Source organism: Lotus japonicus, chromosome 4 (assembly GCF_012489685.1).
Source record: "Lotus japonicus ecotype B-129 chromosome 4, LjGifu_v1.2".
NCBI lineage: Eukaryota > Viridiplantae > Streptophyta > Magnoliopsida > Fabales > Fabaceae > Lotus > Lotus japonicus.
In genome coordinates, this window is record NC_080044.1 from 26,187,449 (window position 1) to 26,207,749 (window position 20,301).

The window sequence follows — 20,301 nt, forward strand, 5'->3', positions numbered from 1 at the left end:
GCATCGTGATACTCCGCTGCGTGTTGTGTCCATCTTTTGCGCTAAGCCTTGAAGTGACGCCGGGGTTAGTGAATCCACAAAATCTCAACCGCTACCTTTGACGTGCCCCTTCCAGTCACATCACTTCTTTGACAATTTGAATTTCAACCAATCGGCAGCAACCGTTGCAGCTTTTCATTTAATCCGTCTTTCCCACTCCCTAGAATTTCGCAACCGCAATCATGTCATTTCCTGACGTCATGGGGCACAACCTCTCTTTTTCCTCCACATCCCCCGGTAACCGTCCACAACTTCTTCCTACACGTTTTCCTCCACACGTCGCTCCCCGCTTATAACAACATTGTCCTACTCACTCCTTCCGTTCCTTTGCGACTTACGAATCTTTGCTCCTTTACTCTCGCGCGAACTTGTCCAGTGTCAGGATTACCTTTGTTCCTTGCAATCCCTCTGCCATGACTTCGAAGCGTCAGACTAAAAATCTCAAATGTAATGTCGTCACGGCCACCCCTCTACGGTGTGTTCCTCCCGTTCCCCCGCCCCCTCCAGGAGGCGTTCCTCTTGAAGAAAAAGAACTCATTGCCTTCCGAACGAGGACTTGGGAATCTTTGAGTGCTCCCGCCGTGAAGGCCTTGCCCGCCGGGACAATACCCAACCAACGGTCGAGTTTAGAAAAGGAATCATCCATTTGGGAGATTTCCTCAGAATCCGGTGGACTTTGTCATGAGAAACCTCTTGACGAGCTTCTGCGTGTTCGTCCTGCTTACCCCTTGAACGCCCTTGGCTCCGCCCCAAAGACGGCTCCGTGGGTGATCCTCACTTCTTTTATGTGTATGGGTATATGTTCACAAGTTTAAAGATTAAATTTCCTTTTTCCCCTTTTATCTGCTCCGTTCTTCACAATATCAATGTGGCTCCTAGCCAACTTCATCCCAACAGTTGGGCCTTCCTCTGGTGTTTCAAAATTCTCTGCGACGCGATTCACCAGGAACCTGAACCTTCGACTTTCTTTTATTTCTATCGCGTATCTGTCCAGCCCTCCCCGCAACGTAACTGGGTTTCCCTAGAAGCCAGGACTGATCGTCAGCGCTTCAACCCCATCTGGCCTAATATCTCCATCGATTTAGCCCGGAAATTCTTCAGGGTTGTGGTGTCCCACGAATACCCTGAGGTTTTTACACACAGAGATGGCACCGCTCGATTTCCTTTCTACTGGACTTAGGGCGCGCGCCAAATAGTTGACCCGTCTAAGGACTCCCTTACTCCTGAACACAAAGCTGTCATCGACTTTATGGCTCGTCTTGCCGTTTCAGACTGCTCTCGAGTGATTGGTAAATCTTCCTCTTTTACCCTTCTCGTTCTTTCTATTTTCGGCCGGCTTACACTTTTTTGTATATTTTTAGGACAAACTCACCGCGCCGAAGGGGAGCTTTTGGCGGCCTTTAAGAAGAAGAATAACGTCTCCTTTCCCCCTCGAATAAATTTAAAAGGCGACAAGGCATCTCTATTGAGAATCCAGGCGGGCGGAAAACGGCCTCTTGGCGAGGAGGATCCTCGCCCTTCCCCAAAAAGATTGAACTCCGGCGAGCCTTCAGGGACCATCCCAGCCCAATACGGTCTTGCCGACGGCTCACTTTCCCGCCCAACAGTTATCTCGTCGCCGCTTGGTCCAAACCTGACGTCTTCCGCCAACGCCCCTCCTCCACCTATTCATACTTCCACTCTTTCCTCAGGGTCTGTGAGTCGGGGATTCCCGTGTTCTCTAACTTTGTCATCAGCCCAAATGGCGCGAATGGATGAAGTTGTTAAGCAGCGTGGCTTGGATAATGTCGCTGAAGGAGCTGTGGCGGGAGTGCTCCACGCACTCCACTGCTATAGGCGCTCCGCCCAGAGTGCTGACGAATTACTATCCGAAGTGGCGTGCCTGCGCGCTCTCAATTCTCAACTTGCTGAGGATCGCGAAGTGTTCGCCGCTCAACTGATTGCCAAGGAAGACTCCTTTTCCAAAGAACTAGCCGATCAGTCCGCTCGTGCTGAAGTTAGCTAAGAGTTCCGCGACAGGAGGATTTCTGAATTGGAGAAACCTCTTGCAGAGCTGCGGCAGGAGGCGCAACTAGAATCGAGCGCGAAAGCGGACCAAATAGCTTTGATGGAGGCCGATCTTGACAACCTTTGATCTGACCTGGCGAAGAAAGACAACCTTCTATCCTCCGCGAAGACTCAAGCTCATCTTGAGGTGAAGGCCTTAGAAGAAAGATTGAGGTCAGAGGCTGCCATTGCTGTTGTTTCCGAACGTGGCCGAGGCTTTTTCCTCGCCAAAGCCCAAGTTGAACACCTCCATCCTCTGATTGACATCAGCCAGATGGGAGCATTCAAGAGGGTGACTCCCACAGGATTGGTCGGGCCCGACGATCCTCCAGGCTTCGTCGCCGAGCGCTTCCTGACAAAAGAACACGTAGAGCCAACTCCACATGTTAGGAGTCCTTAGATTATCTTTGCCATTTTTGTACCAAGGGTCTCCCTCTTTGCAATGACTTCTTTTTAATGAGAACCCTAAGTTTTTACTATTTTTTCTATGAGTTTCAATTGTACGCCCCCCGCTAGGGAATGAACCATGCGGAACGTCCCTCTTGGGGAATTTCCAAACGTCTGCCCAGGTGCCTTGACCACTGGCCAGGAACGTTCAAACCTTTATTGCAAGTCGCTCTTTTTCTAGGAAAAAAACTCCTCGAGAAACTGCTCCAGCAATAACTCTCGGAAACTGAACTGGGCTTATAAACAAGAGCCAAAACGCAACAATCTTTACATTTCGTATGCTTTCCAAAACATTAAGGAAATGGCTTCCCATATTGCTTGTCTGGAAGATCTCAGGAAGAAAGCTTTTGACGAAGACCTCTTCATCAACGTCAGGCATCCGGAAGATCCCAGCGTCTACGACCTGGCCAACAAACTGTTGGGAATGGATCTGAGTCCTGAGATGGACGCTGTCCTCCAGGATTTTCTCTGCTTCGTGGAGGAAATTCAAGTGCTCTGCCGGCGGGAGCTGGATCTGCTAGAGGAGAAAGAAACGATGATAACAGCTCTGGAGACGGTGGAAGAAGGTCCTGAGAAGCAGGAGCTGAGCCGGAAACGCTGCAACTTAGAGTACAGGCAATACCGGTTGGAGCTTGAGAAGACAGAGCAGCGCAAAGAATGTAGGAAAATAAGGAGAGACCCCCCCTTTTAAATGTATTAAGCCAAGTATTTGAATAAAAGTTTTGTTTCCCGAATTGTTCTGACGTGCACTATTATGAACATACGAGCAAACAAATAATCGAGATAGTAAATCGCCCCAATATAAACAGATAAATGAAGGGATAAATGTATAATTAAATGAGCGAAGGATAGTTGAGCGGGCGAGGCGGGCAGCCCGCCACTTATCTTCGCCTTTGTTCGTCGTCGTTTAACACGTGTTTTCAGTGCTAGCCTCCCAGTTTTGCGTGAGTAATTTTTCGAGAGTGTGCTACGTGTAACTAGGACTTTCGTTCGGTATTTTACCAAGGCTTTTGTTCGCACCAATATTTCCCGTAAGAGCAGGTGCGGCCCCTCCAACATTATTAGGTGGGGACTTACAGTTGCTCGGGGCCCAATGGCCATATGAGTTTACCCGAGACTTTTGGCCTAGTTAAAATGCTTCCTCCGTTTCGGGAAGACTCGACTCGCCCATATCTCGGGGTGGTTCTTTGGATAAAGAGCTTATTCGCGCACACCGCCAACGGGTGGCGGCGGGAAGCTCATCCGCACACGTCGCCTGCAGGGGCTTTGGTGAGCGCCGGACTTTCCGGAGTGATCCCCAGACATCAAGGTCGTGTTGGAATGATGCATTGGTGAAGCATTCCCGTTCTTCACCATCGATGAAGCATTCCCGTTCCTCATTGAATTATGCATTGGTGAAGCATTCCCGTTCTTCACCAAATGATGCATGATGCAATATGGTTAGCCAAACATCGAATCGTCCTCACAACACAAGCGTTTACTAAAAACCCAAACCCAAAACCCAAGAGTTAGTGTCGGTCAATACAACACAACTCCAACAACAAAACCCAATGTCAAAACCCAGAGTTAGTGTCGGTCAATACAACACAACTCCAACAACAAGAGTACTAAGGTACTCGGTGACTTTCAATCATCACCGTGGCTCACCCCCCTTTGGTGTCCAGCAATCCTCCAAAACCCACAACAAAAGTCGACTTTTCTCTGTCTTTCGCAATCATTTTCCCCTTTAGGTTCCCTATGGTTCATTCAATAATGAAAACGTTGAAATTGAATTAGTCAGGTTATGAGTTTAATTCTTTGAAAACTAAGTTCTCTAAGGTCTTTAGTTTTCGAAATTCTATTCATTCTAAGTTTTCCAAAAACCCTCCAAAAGAAATTTCCCGGGGAAAGTCTAAGTATACGAACAAATGGCTAAGTCTCAAACCCCACGTTTGAACTTGCCTAGGGTTGTTCATCTAACCCGAAATATCAAAGATCACCAGTTCAATGATTCCCCACTCCGAAGTCGCGTCAAAACGCACAATTCAATAACATCTCAACATCATAAGTTATGGAAAACATCATAACATCAGTTCATCATCATAATCAATATCAAAGTAAAGCATAATTCGAATTTATCGACGCCTATCATGCAGTCATAGCTAATAGTAAGTTGCCCTAACCTCGAGCTGCTCCAGTCTCGTGGTTTAAATATCCTTCACACGATTGCTCTGCAAAACCCAAAGTTCCTTCAACTGAACCTCGGAGAAAACAAAGCAGAAATCCAAACAAAATCGATTAGTTCGATCACAATACAACTCATTAACGAGAGACAAAGCATTAAAGCTTCAGAATACAACAATCGGGTACGAAAATACAAGTTTTCGAAAACGAAAAACTCCCCCCCCTTGAAATAGCTCTTGGCCATAAAGAGAAAAGAGCTCCGGCTCTTTTTCTTCGATCTAATCTGTTTACAAGGTAGTTTTAGAGTAAAACTAAGGCAAAGAAACTGTCGGAAAAATTTTCGGACGATCAGATCGAAATACGGCTGTTCAGGGGCGTTTTGGTCCAAAATAAAAGCTCAAAACCTCAAAGTTATCACTTCGGAAAACAAATTTGACAGCAATGATCCTAACGACATTCGTAACAACTAATCCTAAAGACACGAAGTCAGATTACGACTTTTCGACAGTAAAGTTTCGAAATGTGCGCCAAAAAGGGTTTTGAATCAGTTTTTCAGATCCTTGACAACACGATCCATATCGGCGAATACCGACGAAGGTTCTAGGCTCTTGGGCACGTATAGAAGATACCCCAACAGAGAAATCAGGAAAAACAGACAGTTTTACGAAAAGCCCGAAACTTTGAGCACAGAAACAGCTAAAGAAACGCAGTAGAAACAGTGATCAGAGGTAAGAATCAAGCTAGTTACCTCGATACCTTGAAGTAGGAACGAACTGCGCGAAGATCGGTCAAGTTTCGGCGAAAAAATTCTTCTCCCTCTCCTCTCCTTGAACTCGCGGCCTTGATGGAAGAAATGAGAAGATATTTTGAATTTTTAACTATTTATAGGAAGGTGAAATCGCGGAAAAATGAAAATTTCGCGATTCCGATTTTTGCAGCACATTCACCGATGAATTCTAAGAGAGATTCTGGCGACAGAATTCCAGAACTCAAAACAAATCTCTGACATTTGGGAAAAACGATCCATAAAATCCCAAAAGCGGTGTAAGTTAATCTGTCCCGAAAAACTACTTTTTGCTGTGATGGTCAGACGACAAAACTTTGTTCTGGAGAAATATTGGAAACATCAAAACAAATCTGGCACGCGGACGGAAACTTCGTTAAAAGTCTCGAATAGAAAAAGTCTTCATCCAGCGCTTGAATTTAGGGTTTCGAAGCAAAGAAGTTAGCGTCGTCGGACTTCCGAAAAGTGAATACTATCGTGCGTACAGTCCAGGGTTCCGAAATGAAACGCTGGTCGAAGGAAAAATAAAGAGAACCTTTAAATTTTCCAAGGATTTGAAATCTCACTTAATACGTCGCTCTAAAAGCGAAATTAGCCTATTCTGGACACTCTCGCCATAAGGCAGGTGTGCAGACGACTCGCACTAACTCTTAAAACAACTACGCAACATTCCTCAAGCAATTCCTGAACTTTCTTCTTCCTTAATATTTCTCAAACATCAAACTCCTGTCACGCTTACACTAATTCTACGCGTGAGTCGGAAATTAACTTGCTCTGTAAATCCAGGTCTTACATATAACTATTATTGAATTTGTATCACTTAATGTAAAATTTAACAAATACATTGATTCGAATGAGAGATCTAAGTAGAGAATAAATAAATATTAGTTACAAGATTACCTTATCTTCAATATTGGAATTACTTTAAAAGATTTCGAATAATTGAACGTGAAATTTAAAGAAAGCTTTAAATGACATTTAAGATAATAAGTTATCAAATATTACTTTCATAAATATTAATAAATTGGAATTTAAAAGTAGCTTTTATATGGACAATAATGATACATAAATATGTGAAATGGTGTCTGAAATGAATTTGAAACAATCATGAAATTTAATTGAAGAATGCACGTGAATAATAGATAAACATCAGTTCTGGATTTTACTTCTCTATATTAGGTTTATAGCAATTTTATAATTTGAATACTTTAACTTGGAATTGAAATTCAGCTTTAAAGCATATAAAAATGATTAAAGTCATTTTGAGTAAGTGTGAGAGTCTTTGCAAGACTAATTTCCATATGCATCGATTTGAGTGTGATATCGAAGTAAAAAACAAAGAAACATTAATTACCAAATTAAGTTTTCTTCAATGTTCGTATTGTGCATATTGAATTTGAATCTTTGAAAATGAAATTTAAATAGATCTTTATATGTCATTTAAGATCATCAGTTACCAAATCTATTTTGCTTACCTTGATTAAAGGTGAACCATAATGATACAAAACCAAACATTAATGTTTCTTAAATAAATTTAAAACTGATATGAAATTTAATGAAGCAATGCAAGTGGATAACAATTGTTCCGTGCTGGAACATAGAGAGGGAAGGTAGTACCCAAAGTATGAGGACGACGATGAGAATGCTTAGAGAGAGAAGCTCTAACCGTTTAGAGAGAGAAAATGTAACTGAACTTCAATGCTATTATTATCCAAATGAGGTAAGAGTCCCTTACAATTGGTATTTCCCTCCTATTTATAGAGGTGGCGTTGGGCTTTGGCGCCTCTAACTTACCCAAGTGGGCCAGTTGGGCCTCGGGAAGGGAGGCCCAAGGTCATGGTGCGTTCCCCGCCCAGGCTCAGGCCTCCTGGGCGAGGGACCCAGGGGTCTCGCCTAGTAAACAAGTCCACAAGACACCGAGCTCGAAGCACGAAAGCTAAGTGTGTCCTTAAGCAAAAAACAAGGCGACATCCCTAAGATTACTGACTAAGACCTAAAAACCTTAAGAATCCAGAAGTGAAAAACAATGGCCAACATGGCCTGGTAAATAAAGCCTCTACAATCAACACTTTGGATCTTCAGCCGTGCCCTCCTCTTCCGGGCGATCCAAGTCCACAAGCAGGCTTGTGGCGAAGGGTTCTAGTCCGCCCACCTCAACATAGTTATGCACGTGCCTTGCATCGTGATACTCCGCTGCGTGTTGTGTCCATCTTTTGCGCTAAGCCTTGAAGTGACGCCGGGGTTAGTGAATCCACAAAATCTCAACCGCTACCTTTGACGTGCCCCTTCCAGTCACATCACTTCTTTGACAATTTGAATTTCAACCAATCGGCAGCAACCGTTGCAGCTTTTCATTTAATCCGTCTTTCCCACTCCCTAGAATTTCGCAACCGCAATCATGTCATTTCCTGACGTCATGGGGCACAACCTCTCTTTTTCCTCCACATCCCCCGGTAACCGTCCACAACTTCTTCCTACACGTTTTCCTCCACACGTCGCTCCCCGCTTATAACAACATTGTCCTACTCACTCCTTCCGTTCCTTTGCGACTTACGAATCTTTGCTCCTTTACTCTCGCGCGAACTTGTCCAGTGTCAGGATTACCTTTGTTCCTTGCAATCCCTCTGCCATGACTTCGAAGCGTCAGACTAAAAATCTCAAATGTAATGTCGTCACGGCCACCCCTCTACGGTGTGTTCCTCCCGTTCCCCCGCCCCCTCCAGGAGGCGTTCCTCTTGAAGAAAAAGAACTCATTGCCTTCCGAACGAGGACTTGGGAATCTTTGAGTGCTCCCGCCGTGAAGGCCTTGCCCGCCGGGACAATACCCAACCAACGGTCGAGTTTAGAAAAGGAATCATCCATTTGGGAGATTTCCTCAGAATCCGGTGGACTTTGTCATGAGAAACCTCTTGACGAGCTTCTGCGTGTTCGTCCTGCTTACCCCTTGAACGCCCTTGGCTCCGCCCCAAAGACGGCTCCGTGGGTGATCCTCACTTCTTTTATGTGTATGGGTATATGTTCACAAGTTTAAAGATTAAATTTCCTTTTTCCCCTTTTATCTGCTCCGTTCTTCACAATATCAATGTGGCTCCTAGCCAACTTCATCCCAACAGTTGGGCCTTCCTCTGGTGTTTCAAAATTCTCTGCGACGCGATTCACCAGGAACCTGAACCTTCGACTTTCTTTTATTTCTATCGCGTATCTGTCCAGCCCTCCCCGCAACGTAACTGGGTTTCCCTAGAAGCCAGGACTGATCGTCAGCGCTTCAACCCCATCTGGCCTAATATCTCCATCGATTTAGCCCGGAAATTCTTCAGGGTTGTGGTGTCCCACGAATACCCTGAGGTTTTTACACACAGAGATGGCACCGCTCGATTTCCTTTCTACTGGACTTAGGGCGCGCGCCAAATAGTTGACCCGTCTAAGGACTCCCTTACTCCTGAACACAAAGCTGTCATCGACTTTCTGGCTCGTCTTGCCGTTTCAGACTGCTCTCGAGTGATTGGTAAATCTTCCTCTTTTACCCTTCTCGTTCTTTCTATTTTCGGCCGGCTTACACTTTTTTGTATATTTTTAGGACAAACTCACCGCGCCGAAGGGGAGCTTTTGGCGGCCTTTAAGAAGAAGAATAACGTCTCCTTTCCCCCTCGAATAAATTTAAAAGGCGACAAGGCATCTCTATTGAGAATCCAGGCGGGCGGAAAACGGCCTCTTGGCGAGGAGGATCCTCGCCCTTCCCCAAAAAGATTGAACTCCGGCGAGCCTTCAGGGACCATCCCAGCCCAATACGGTCTTGCCGACGGCTCACTTTCCCGCCCAACAGTTATCTCGTCGCCGCTTGGTCCAAACCTGACGTCTTCCGCCAACGCCCCTCCTCCACCTATTCATACTTCCACTCTTTCCTCAGGGTCTGTGAGTCGGGGATTCCCGTGTTCTCTAACTTTGTCATCAGCCCAAATGGCGCGAATGGATGAAGTTGTTAAGCAGCGTGGCTTGGATAATGTCGCTGAAGGAGCTGTGGCGGGAGTGCTCCACGCACTCCACTGCTATAGGCGCTCCGCCCAGAGTGCTGACGAATTACTATCCGAAGTGGCGTGCCTGCGCGCTCTCAATTCTCAACTTGCTGAGGATCGCGAAGTGTTCGCCGCTCAACTGATTGCCAAGGAAGACTCCTTTTCCAAAGAACTAGCCGATCAGTCCGCTCGTGCTGAAGTTAGCTAAGAGTTCCGCGACAGGAGGATTTCTGAATTGGAGAAACCTCTTGCAGAGCTGCGGCAGGAGGCGCAACTAGAATCGAGCGCGAAAGCGGACCAAATAGCTTTGATGGAGGCCGATCTTGACAACCTTTGATCTGACCTGGCGAAGAAAGACAACCTTCTATCCTCCGCGAAGACTCAAGCTCATCTTGAGGTGAAGGCCTTAGAAGAAAGATTGAGGTCAGAGGCTGCCATTGCTGTTGTTTCCGAACGTGGCCGAGGCTTTTTCCTCGCCAAAGCCCAAGTTGAACACCTCCATCCTCTGATTGACATCAGCCAGATGGGAGCATTCAAGAGGGTGACTCCCACAGGATTGGTCGGGCCCGACGATCCTCCAGGCTTCGTCGCCGAGCGCTTCCTGACAAAAGAACACGTAGAGCCAACTCCACATGTTAGGAGTCCTTAGATTATCTTTGCCATTTTTGTACCAAGGGTCTCCCTCTTTGCAATGACTTCTTTTTAATGAGAACCCTAAGTTTTTACTATTTTTTCTATGAGTTTCAATTGTACGCCCCCCGCTAGGGAATGAACCATGCGGAACGTCCCTCTTGGGGAATTTCCAAACGTCTGCCCAGGTGCCTTGACCACTGGCCAGGAACGTTCAAACCTTTATTGCAAGTCGCTCTTTTTCTAGGAAAAAAACTCCTCGAGAAACTGCTCCAGCAATAACTCTCGGAAACTGAACTGGGCTTATAAACAAGAGCCAAAACGCAACAATCTTTACATTTTGTATGCTTTCCAAAACATTAAGGAAATGGCTTCCCATATTGCTTGTCTGGAAGATCTCAGGAAGAAAGCTTTTGACGAAGACCTCTTCATCAACGTCAGGCATCCGGAAGATCCCAGCGTCTACGACCTGGCCAACAAACTGTTGGGAATGGATCTGAGTCCTGAGATGGACGCTGTCCTCCAGGATTTTCTCTGCTTCGTGGAGGAAATTCAAGTGCTCTGCCGGCGGGAGCTGGATCTGCTAGAGGAGAAAGAAACGGTGATAACAGCTCTGGAGACGGTGGAAGAAGGTCCTGAGAAGCAGGAGCTGAGCCGGAAACGCTGCAACTTAGAGTACAGGCAATACCGGTTGGAGCTTGAGAAGACAGAGCAGCGCAAAGAATGTAGGAAAATAAGGAGAGACCCCCCCTTTTAAATGTATTAAGCCAAGTATTTGAATAAAAGTTTTGTTTCCCGAATTGTTCTGACGTGCACTATTATGAACATACGAGCAAACAAATAATCGAGATAGTAAATCGCCCCAATATAAACAGATAAATGAAGGGATAAATGTATAATTAAATGAGCGAAGGATAGTTGAGCGGGCGAGGCGGGCAGCCCGCCACTTATCTTCGCCTTTGTTCGTCGTCGTTTAACACGTGTTTTCAGTGCTAGCCTCCCAGTTTTGCGTGAGTAATTTTTCGAGAGTGTGCTACGTGTAACTAGGACTTTCGTTCGGTATTTTACCAAGGCTTTTGTTCGCACCAATATTTCCCGTAAGAGCAGGTGCGGCCCCTCCAACATTATTAGGTGGGGACTTACAGTTGCTCGGGGCCCAATGGCCATATGAGTTTACCCGAGACTTTTGGCCTAGTTAAAATGCTTCCTCCGTTTCGGGAAGACTCGACTCGCCCATATCTCGGGGTGGTTCTTTGGATAAAGAGCTTATTCGCGCACACCGCCAACGGGTGGCGGCGGGAAGCTCATCCGCACACGTCGCCTGCAGGGGCTTTGGTGAGCGCCGGACTTTCCGGAGTGATCCCCAGACATCAAGGTCGTGTTGGGATCGCCACCTTCAGGGAATTTTTCCCACCAGGCTGCCGTCTCATTTCGATAGTTAGCAGTATTGCTAAGAATATCCTTTTGTATTTGATTTGTTTAAATTTTACATCAAGGGATGCCTCGTTAAAAACCTCCCGTGTCGGAGAAAAAGAGTGCATCTTTATTTTGGTCCTGCTTTCCAATCAAAGTATTACTCCCAGCATCCTGTCTTCCTCGCCCTCCTTGCCTTCTCTGTCGTGGCGAGGGATCTGTCCTTGCCCTTCCTCGCGATTGGCGGGACGAGCTGACTTCGTTGGTCTTCTGTCCCCATCTATTTGTTGCTCGGCCTCCCTCTTGTTACCCCTTCCTTGTGCTCTTTCCTTTCCTTCATTCCTGGTCTTGGCGATGAGTTTCTTCCTTTCCTGCCTTCCGAGGGGCCAAGCAAATGCAGGCGGCTCCTCCCAAACAGTTCCTCTCTTCCCCCAATTGAAGAGGTCAACGTTCTCTTCTACGAGTTCACTCAAGCGTTGTTCTTGGTCCTTGGTGAGCCTGGGCTTGATCGCCAGTATTCCTCTACTGATAGCGTTCATGTCCCCGTCCTCGTCATACCACTCATTACCTTTTTGAGCGTAGAGCTTTGATGACCCGGGTTTATATGATGTTTTTATGGTTTTTCCTTGTAGGTTTTGAGTATTTTTCTTGTGTCTCATGTAGTGTTTCATGCATTCTCATGCATTTTTACTTTTATTTGTGCATTTGCATTAGTTTAGTAATTATGTAGTTTTATAAGGACTTTAGTTGCATTTTAGTATAGTTTTGAGTCTTTTGTTAATTGTCATTAGTTTTGAGTCCCTTGTGCAATTAAATGGTTGGTATTCTTGATATTTTTCCTTGAGCTTTGATGAGAGTAATCAGGTCTGAAACTGAAGAAGAAGGAAGGTCAAGAAGCTTGGTGAATTGAAGGGAGGCTTAAAGAGGCATAAAGAGGAGTTAAAATGAAGATCAAGGGACTTTCCAGCGAGTCTGAGCGCCTAGGCATGCTCCATTGGCGCCTAGGCGCCAAATGCCCAGTTCCAGAAATTGGAATTGGCGCCTAGGCGCTCTGAATTGGCGCTCAGGCGCCAATTACCTTCCAGAGGCACTTTTTCAGCATGGAATTGGCGCTCAGGCGCATTAAATTGGCGCCTGAGCGCCCGGAACAGCCCAAACTCGTGATTTTTGCCTATAAATAGGATTTTAGTCATTTTCTTTTGGAATCTGGGATATCTATTCCATTTTTACACAAGTTTAGAAGGAGAGGAACATCTAGGATGTAATTCAGGTTCCCTCTGATACGATTGTCCTGCACGATGCTGGGACAAGAGGTTCGACAACCGCTTAACAGTAAAACAAAACTTAACAACAGAAACAATAACACACAGTAATTGTTAACCCAGTTCAGTGAAAACTTTCACCTACGTCTGGAGGGTTTTCACCCAAAGAAAGGAAATCCACTATCTCAAGATTCAGGAATTACAGACACTCATGAACAACTCAGTTCATAGTTCACTTCCTAATCTACCCAGTGTATTTCTACTTAGAATCTCAACCTAAGTATGAGAGCCCCTCTCACTTTCTCTCAATCACTGCCACAGTGATTGGTGAACACAATGAACAAGTAGAGTTTGAACGCAATCAAACACACAGAATCTCTCTTTGCTTTATAGAATCAGTGAGCAAAGACAGATTCACAACTAACAAAGAACAAAGCACAAACACAAATCCTAAAACACTCGATCTCTCTCTATCAGCTTCGACCACCTTCATGTTTTAGGTCTTCATCCTTTTATAGACTTCAGCAGCGGTAGCATGGGCTTTAGGGTTGGCACGGGCTGAAGAAACAGATTGCAGTAACAGCAATTCAAAACGCAATCTTGATAGATTCGGTTTCTTATTGCACAAGTAAAGATAGAAACCAATCTTTTAACAAAGATTGTTTCAACAAATAACAACCCAACAAATAAACCCTTCTGGAATAGCTACTTGCTCCTCAAGTAACTCAAAAACATATCTTCAGTAAATCTTTAGAGGGCCCACAACAGAAACACAAGCTGAGGACTGATGCCCTAGCTTCACGAGGTCAGATGCTACGGCATCTGCTTCGACAATCGGTTGTTTTGACAAAATGCATGGCAACATGTTCCAACAATCTCCCCCTTTGTCAAATTTTGTCTAAAACAACTCACAATCAGAGAGGATAAAAACTAGAGAAACAATTCTCCGCCTTAGTCAGATCTCCCCCTCAACTGATGCAACTCCACAACCAACTACCATACTTCAGAAGGCATAGTTGGAACAAAACACTTAGCAGCACAAACACACAACCAGAAGTACAATCAGGCCTTAGCATATGATGACACCAAAATAGATCAGCTTAAAACATCAATGTTTCAGAAATACTGCCATCAGAAGTTAGCAACACATAAGCTATCAGAAATACTGCTAATCAGAGGCAACGTTTCAGAAATACTGCCATCAGAAGTTAGCAGCACATAAGCTATCAGAAATACTGCTATCAGAAAATGCCTCTTGAAACAAACATAGCCATGGTCTTGAACTTGTCTTCAAATTAAACAGACTAAAGCTAACACTATCAGAACACACATAGCAAGAAGCAACTTCACAGTAGCAACATAGGTCTTCACAGCAGTACCACAAAATATTACAGACCACATAGAAGATAGAATCTTCAATCTCAACGCAAACTACTCCCCCTTTTTAGCACAAATTTGCAAAGGGTGCATCCAAAAACAAAAGAAAATAGCACAAGAACAGAGCAAACTAGTCTTCAGAACTTGACTCCTCCCCAGACCCGTCTGCACTTTCTTCAGATCCTTCCTCCTCTTCATTACCCGCTTTCTGAGCAGCTGTAGCAGCAGCACTGTGCTCACCACCTTGACATTCTTCTTCTTGAAGCTTGTGTAGCAACGCATCAACTTTGAGCTTCCTGGCAGTGCTCACCCTGATTGTCTCCTGCAAAGCCTTGGAGACTTCCAGTAATTCAGCAATTATGGCCTTAGTGCCAGATTCAGTCACAGGAGGAGCAGATGTTCTGCTGGTTGGTAAAGCAATGTCTAGCACATGTGGCTCCAGAAACAAACGTTGATCCAAAGTGATTGGAACTCCACGAGACATAGCCACATCATCAGCCCTGAGAATCTGAGGATGTTGCTTCAGAATGATCTCAGTAAGAAGTGAAGGAAATGAAACAGGCAGCTTCACATCACAAGTATCAGCATGCTTCAATGTCTGCTCAAACACAAAAGTCCCAAAATCAAATGCAATAGACTTGCCTATCCTATAGATCAATTTGGCATGTGTTGCAGAAACACCAGAGGTATGCTGAGTAGGAACCCAATTCACAGCACCAATCCTGTTAAGGATAGCATACTTCACACTCAGATTTCTAGTAGACAACAACTTCTTGCTGGGCCACTTCTTCACATAACCTGCAGTAAGCTCCTTGGCAACATCATCCATGGACACTTCTTCATCAACAAATTCAATAACACTTCTTCCAAGTGCTTGATTGACCACAGCAGGTGAGAACATCACACATTCAGCCCGCACAAAGACTCTCCTGAATTCTGCACTATCAGGAAGTCCCACATCAACAGAGAGATTCACCAAGAACTCTCTCACAAGCTTCTCATAGCACCTACCAACATTCTGAATAGTCTTCATCAGACCTGGTTTCTCAATAAGTGCAATAACATCTTTGCATTCAAGAACATCAGAGCCAACTTCCCTTTCCTTGGCCATTCTCCTCTTGCAGACAAACTTCCACTTCTGAACATTCTCTTCTGAGTGGAAAGACACTCTATCAATAGGAACAGCAGGAACATTCTGAGGAATACGCTTACCAGAAAACTTCTTTTTCTCAGAAGATCGAATGTCCTGGACACCGACTTCAACATCTGACTCAGAGTCTTCAACTTCAATTGAAATCTTCCTCTTCTTCTTCTTAGTGGGAGTCTTGTCTTCCTTTTGCTTTCCCTTACTCTTCACACTGGCTTGTCGGGACTTGTAGGTTATAGGTGAAGACTTGGATTTCTTGGATGGAGTAGGAGTGACTTCAGGAGAAGAAACCCTTCTTTTCTTCTTCATCCTCGCAGCAACACTATCAGCAAAGGTCTCAGTCAGAGGAACATCATCAGAAGCATCATCAGAGATGTCCTGAACAGAGGCTGGAGCCTGGATTGGCTCTTCAAAATTGATACCCTCAGAGTTACCATTCTTTGGATCAGCATCCTTTGAAGAGGATGAAACAGAGATATCAGGCTGGGTAGCATCACCTGAAGCTTCATGAGAAGTGGAATCCTTTCCAGGTTTTTCTTGAGCAGAACTTTCCACAGACCCAGATGTCTCAACATCAGGCACAACATCAGGCACAGGAGACTCTTCATCATTGAGTTCCTCTTCGTCAGGAAGATCCTCAAGGATAGGAACATTTGGGGCTTTGCTATTCTTGACTTGTGATTTGTAGACCTTACACGTTGGGTTTCGTGATCTCATCTTCTTGGAAGCTTTCTTGGACACAGAAGATGGTTGAGAAGAATCACTCTTCAAACCCATACACTTGACTCCTTTAGCAGTCCTTTCAATCTTGCCCTTGACAGATTCCTTATTTCCTGAACTTTGAGACATGATGAATTGAGAATAAATACAAACAGAGTACAGACCAACGAAACAGAAGTGCAAAAGAGAGATGATAAGTCTTGAAGAAGATAGATGCACAAGCGGTTGAGAGAACACAATTTGCCCGTTGGAGGTAGTTATAGGATAAGTGAACCATGAAGTAACTTTCTCTCTGCTGATGTCACAACGACTGTTAATGATGACCAAGAATAAACTAGCCGTTAACACACTGGGGCACGCTAATTGCTATGCATCAGAAAGACAAATCCCTAGACTTCCTCTTAATTTTTCAAAAGTGATTGCATCAAGGGGTTTTGTGAAAATATCAGCCAATTGCTTGTCAGTTGTAACATGATCCAAGTTAACAATTTTATCCTCCACCAAGTCTCTAATAAAATGATGTCTAATGTCAATATGCTTGGTCCTGCTATGCTGTATGGGATTTTTAGAAATATTAATTGCACTAAGATTGTCGCAGTACAATGTCATGACATCCTGTTCAACATCATACTCCTTCAGCATTTGCTTCATCCACATGAGTTGTGTACAACTACTTCCTGCTGCAATATATTCTGCTTCAGCTGTAGACAATGAGACACAATTCTGCTTCTTGCTAAACCATGAAATCAAATTATTCCCTAAGAAGAAACATCCACCAGATGTGCTCTTTCGATCATCTGCACTACCTGCCCAATCTGTATCACAGAATCCAACTAAAGAAGAATTTGTATCATGAGTATAGAGAATACCATAGTCACTTGTGCCATTGATGTACTTGATAATTCTCTTGACTTGAAGCAGATGACTTGCTTTAGGAGCTGCTTGATATCTAGCACAAACTCCGACAGCAAATGTGATGTCTGGTCTGCTAGCAGTGAGATACAACAAGCTTCCAATCATGCTTCTATAGAGACTTTGATCAACATCTTCCCCCTGCTCATCCTTGGAAAGTTTGGTGTGTGTAACAGCAGGTGTAAGACCTGAATTTTCAGAACAAGCTAGTTTCCGACTCACGCGTAGGATCAGTGTAAGCGTGACAGGAGTTTGATATTTGAGGAAGATTAATGAAGAAGAAAGTTCAGGAATTGCTTGAGGAATGTTGCGTAGTCGTTTTCGGAGTTAGTGCGAGTCGTCTGCACACTTGCCTTAGGGCGAGCGTGTCCAGATTAGGCTATTTCGCTCTTAAAGCAACGTTTTAAGTGAGATTTCGAACTCTCGGAAAATTTAAAGATTCTATTTATTTTTCCATCGACCAGCGTTTCATTTCGGAACTCTGGACTGTACGCACGATAGGATTCACTTTTCAGATGTCCGCCGACGCTAATTTCTTTGCTTCGAAACCCTATTTTCGAGCAATGGATGAAGAATTTTTCTATTCGGGACTTCTAACGAAGATTCCGTCCGCGTTACCAGACTTGTTTCGACGTTTCCAATCTTTCTTCAGTAGGAAGTTTTGTCGTTTGAGCATCACAGCAAAAAGTAGTTTTTCGGGACAGATTAACCGACACCGCTTTTGAGTTTTTCGATATCGTTTTTCCCAAATCTTAGATGTTTGTTTTGAGTTCTGGAATTCTGACGCTAGAATCTCTCTTAGAATTTCTCGGTGATCGTGCTGCAAAAATCAGAATCGCGAAATTTTCATTTTCCCGCGATTTCGCCCGCCTATAAATAGCGCGAAAAAGCAAAAATCTCCTCATTTGCAACCATTGAGGCCGCGAGTTCTAGGGGGAGAAGAGGAGGAGAGATTTTCGCGAAATCTTGACCAATCTTCGTGCAGTTCGTCCCTACTTCTAGGTATCAAGGTAACTAACACGATTCCTACCTCTGATTGTTGTTTCTGTTGCGTTTCTGAAGTCGTTTCTGTGCTCTAAGTTTTGAGCTTTTTCTAAAATTGTCCGATTTCTCTGATTTCTCGCTTGGGTTATGTTCCTTATGTTCCCCTGAGTCTAAAACCTCTGTCAGTAAACTCTGATTGCGATTCATTTGTCCAGGATCTGAAAAATTGACTCAAAACTCTTTTTGTCTCACATTTCGAAACTTTATTGTCGTAAAGACTTAATCTGACTTCGTGCCTTTAGGATTTGTTGTCACGGATGTCATGAGGATCGTTGCTGTCAAATCTGTTTTCAGAACTGATAACTTTGAAGTTTTGAGCCTTTATTTTGGACCAAAATGCCCCTGCGTAGTCGTATTTTCGACCCGATTGTCCGAAAATTGTTCTGACAGTTTCTTTGCCTTAGTTTTACCCTAAAACTACCTTGTAAACTGATTTGATCGAAGAAAAAGAGCCGAAGCCCTTTTCTCCTTATGGCTGTGGGTTTTTCCTAAGGGGGGGAAGTTTTTCGTTTTCGAAAACTTGTCCTTTCGTACCCGTTTGTCGTATTCTGAAGCTTTGATGCTTTGTCTATCGTTTATGTATTGTTTTGCGATCGAACTAATCGATTTTGTTTGAATTCTGCTTTGTTTTTCTCCGAGGTTCAGTTGAAGGAACTTTGGAATATTCAGAGCAACTGTTTGAGGACAACCTTGATTTCGAAGCTGGAACAGCTCGAGGTTAGGGCAACTTACATATATATTAGCTATAATTGCATGATAGGCGTCGATAAATTCGACTTATGCTTTGCTATGATATTGATTATGATGATGGTTTATTGTTATGAATGTTTTTATAACTTATGATGTTGATGTTGTGTTGGATGGAGCGTTTTGACGCGACTTCGGAGTGGAGATTCATTGATCTGGTGATCTTTGATATTTCGGGTTGGATGAACAACCCTAGGCAAGTCCAAATGAGGGGTTTGAGACTTAGCCTGTTGGTATTTGTTGGTTTACATAGACTTTCCCCGGGAAACTTCTTTTGGGTGGTTGGTTTTCGGAAAACCTAGAATGAATAGAATTTTATAAACTAGAGACTTTGGGAGACTTAGACTTTGAGAAATAAACTCATAACCTGACTAATTCAATTCGAAACGTTTTTACTAAATGAATAGTTATAGGAGAACTAAAGGGGAAAATATTTACGAAAGGCGGGGAAAAGTCGACCTTTGTTGTGGGTTTGGAGAGTTATCGGAATTGGGGAAAGCCACTAAGGTGAGCTAAGGTGATGATTGAAGTCACCGAGTACTTTAGTACTCTTGGGGAGTGTTGTGGAGCCGTGTTGTATTGACCGACACCTAGTGCTCTTGTTGTTTGGGCTGTGTTGTATTGACCGACACTAGACCCTTGTGTTTCCTTGTTGGAGTTGTGTTGTATTGACCGACACTTACTCCGAGTTGTGTTGTATTGACCGACACTAACTCATTGGGTTTGGTTGAGATTGGGTTGTGCGCTAGACACTTTCGTGGTAAGGGCGATTCGTTGTTTGGCTAACCACGTTGCATTCAATCGGGTGAATAACGGGAATGGTTCACCTGTGCATATCATGGTGAATAACGGGAATGGTTCACCTTGCATAAATGATGAATAACGGGAATGGTTCATCATTCGGTGAATAACGGGAATGGTTCACCAAGGATGAATAACGGGAATGGTTCATCCAGGATGGATTTCATCCAGGATGGATAACGGGAATGGTCCATCCATAGTGAAAATGCTTCACTTGTGGCGAACGGGAACGCGTCACAAATCCGGATTCATATTGTGCATTTCACGCATACATTCATGCTGACTGAGACTGTGTGCTGTTTGTTTATTGAAGCAATGTTAGAGCCATAACATGCTAGGATTACTTATATGCTTATATAACAACTTATATATATACCCTGTCACATGTTGTGTGTATATGTACTTATTGCTGTGAGTTGACCCTAGCGCCTTGGCTTTGTTTGTATGCTTGTCTTTGGGCGGTCGGCCTGCTGCCAGATGTCGATGGCCGACTGGTTCTCGACGGTCTCTCCCTCGGGGGGGATCAGATATGAGTTGCTGGATAGGGATGCCCCCACCGCTTGGGTGATCGATGTGGCTGGTCACCGGGCGACGTATAGGGGAAGGGTCATGGAGGACCAGACGGATGAGCGAGGACGCCTGACGAGCGGAGTGCTACGGCGTATGGAGCTGAGTTTTGACTTGCCGCCCTCAGTTCATTGTGGACCAGGCACTGGACAAGCACCACCTGCACCACCTCCGACTTCACCTTCTGTT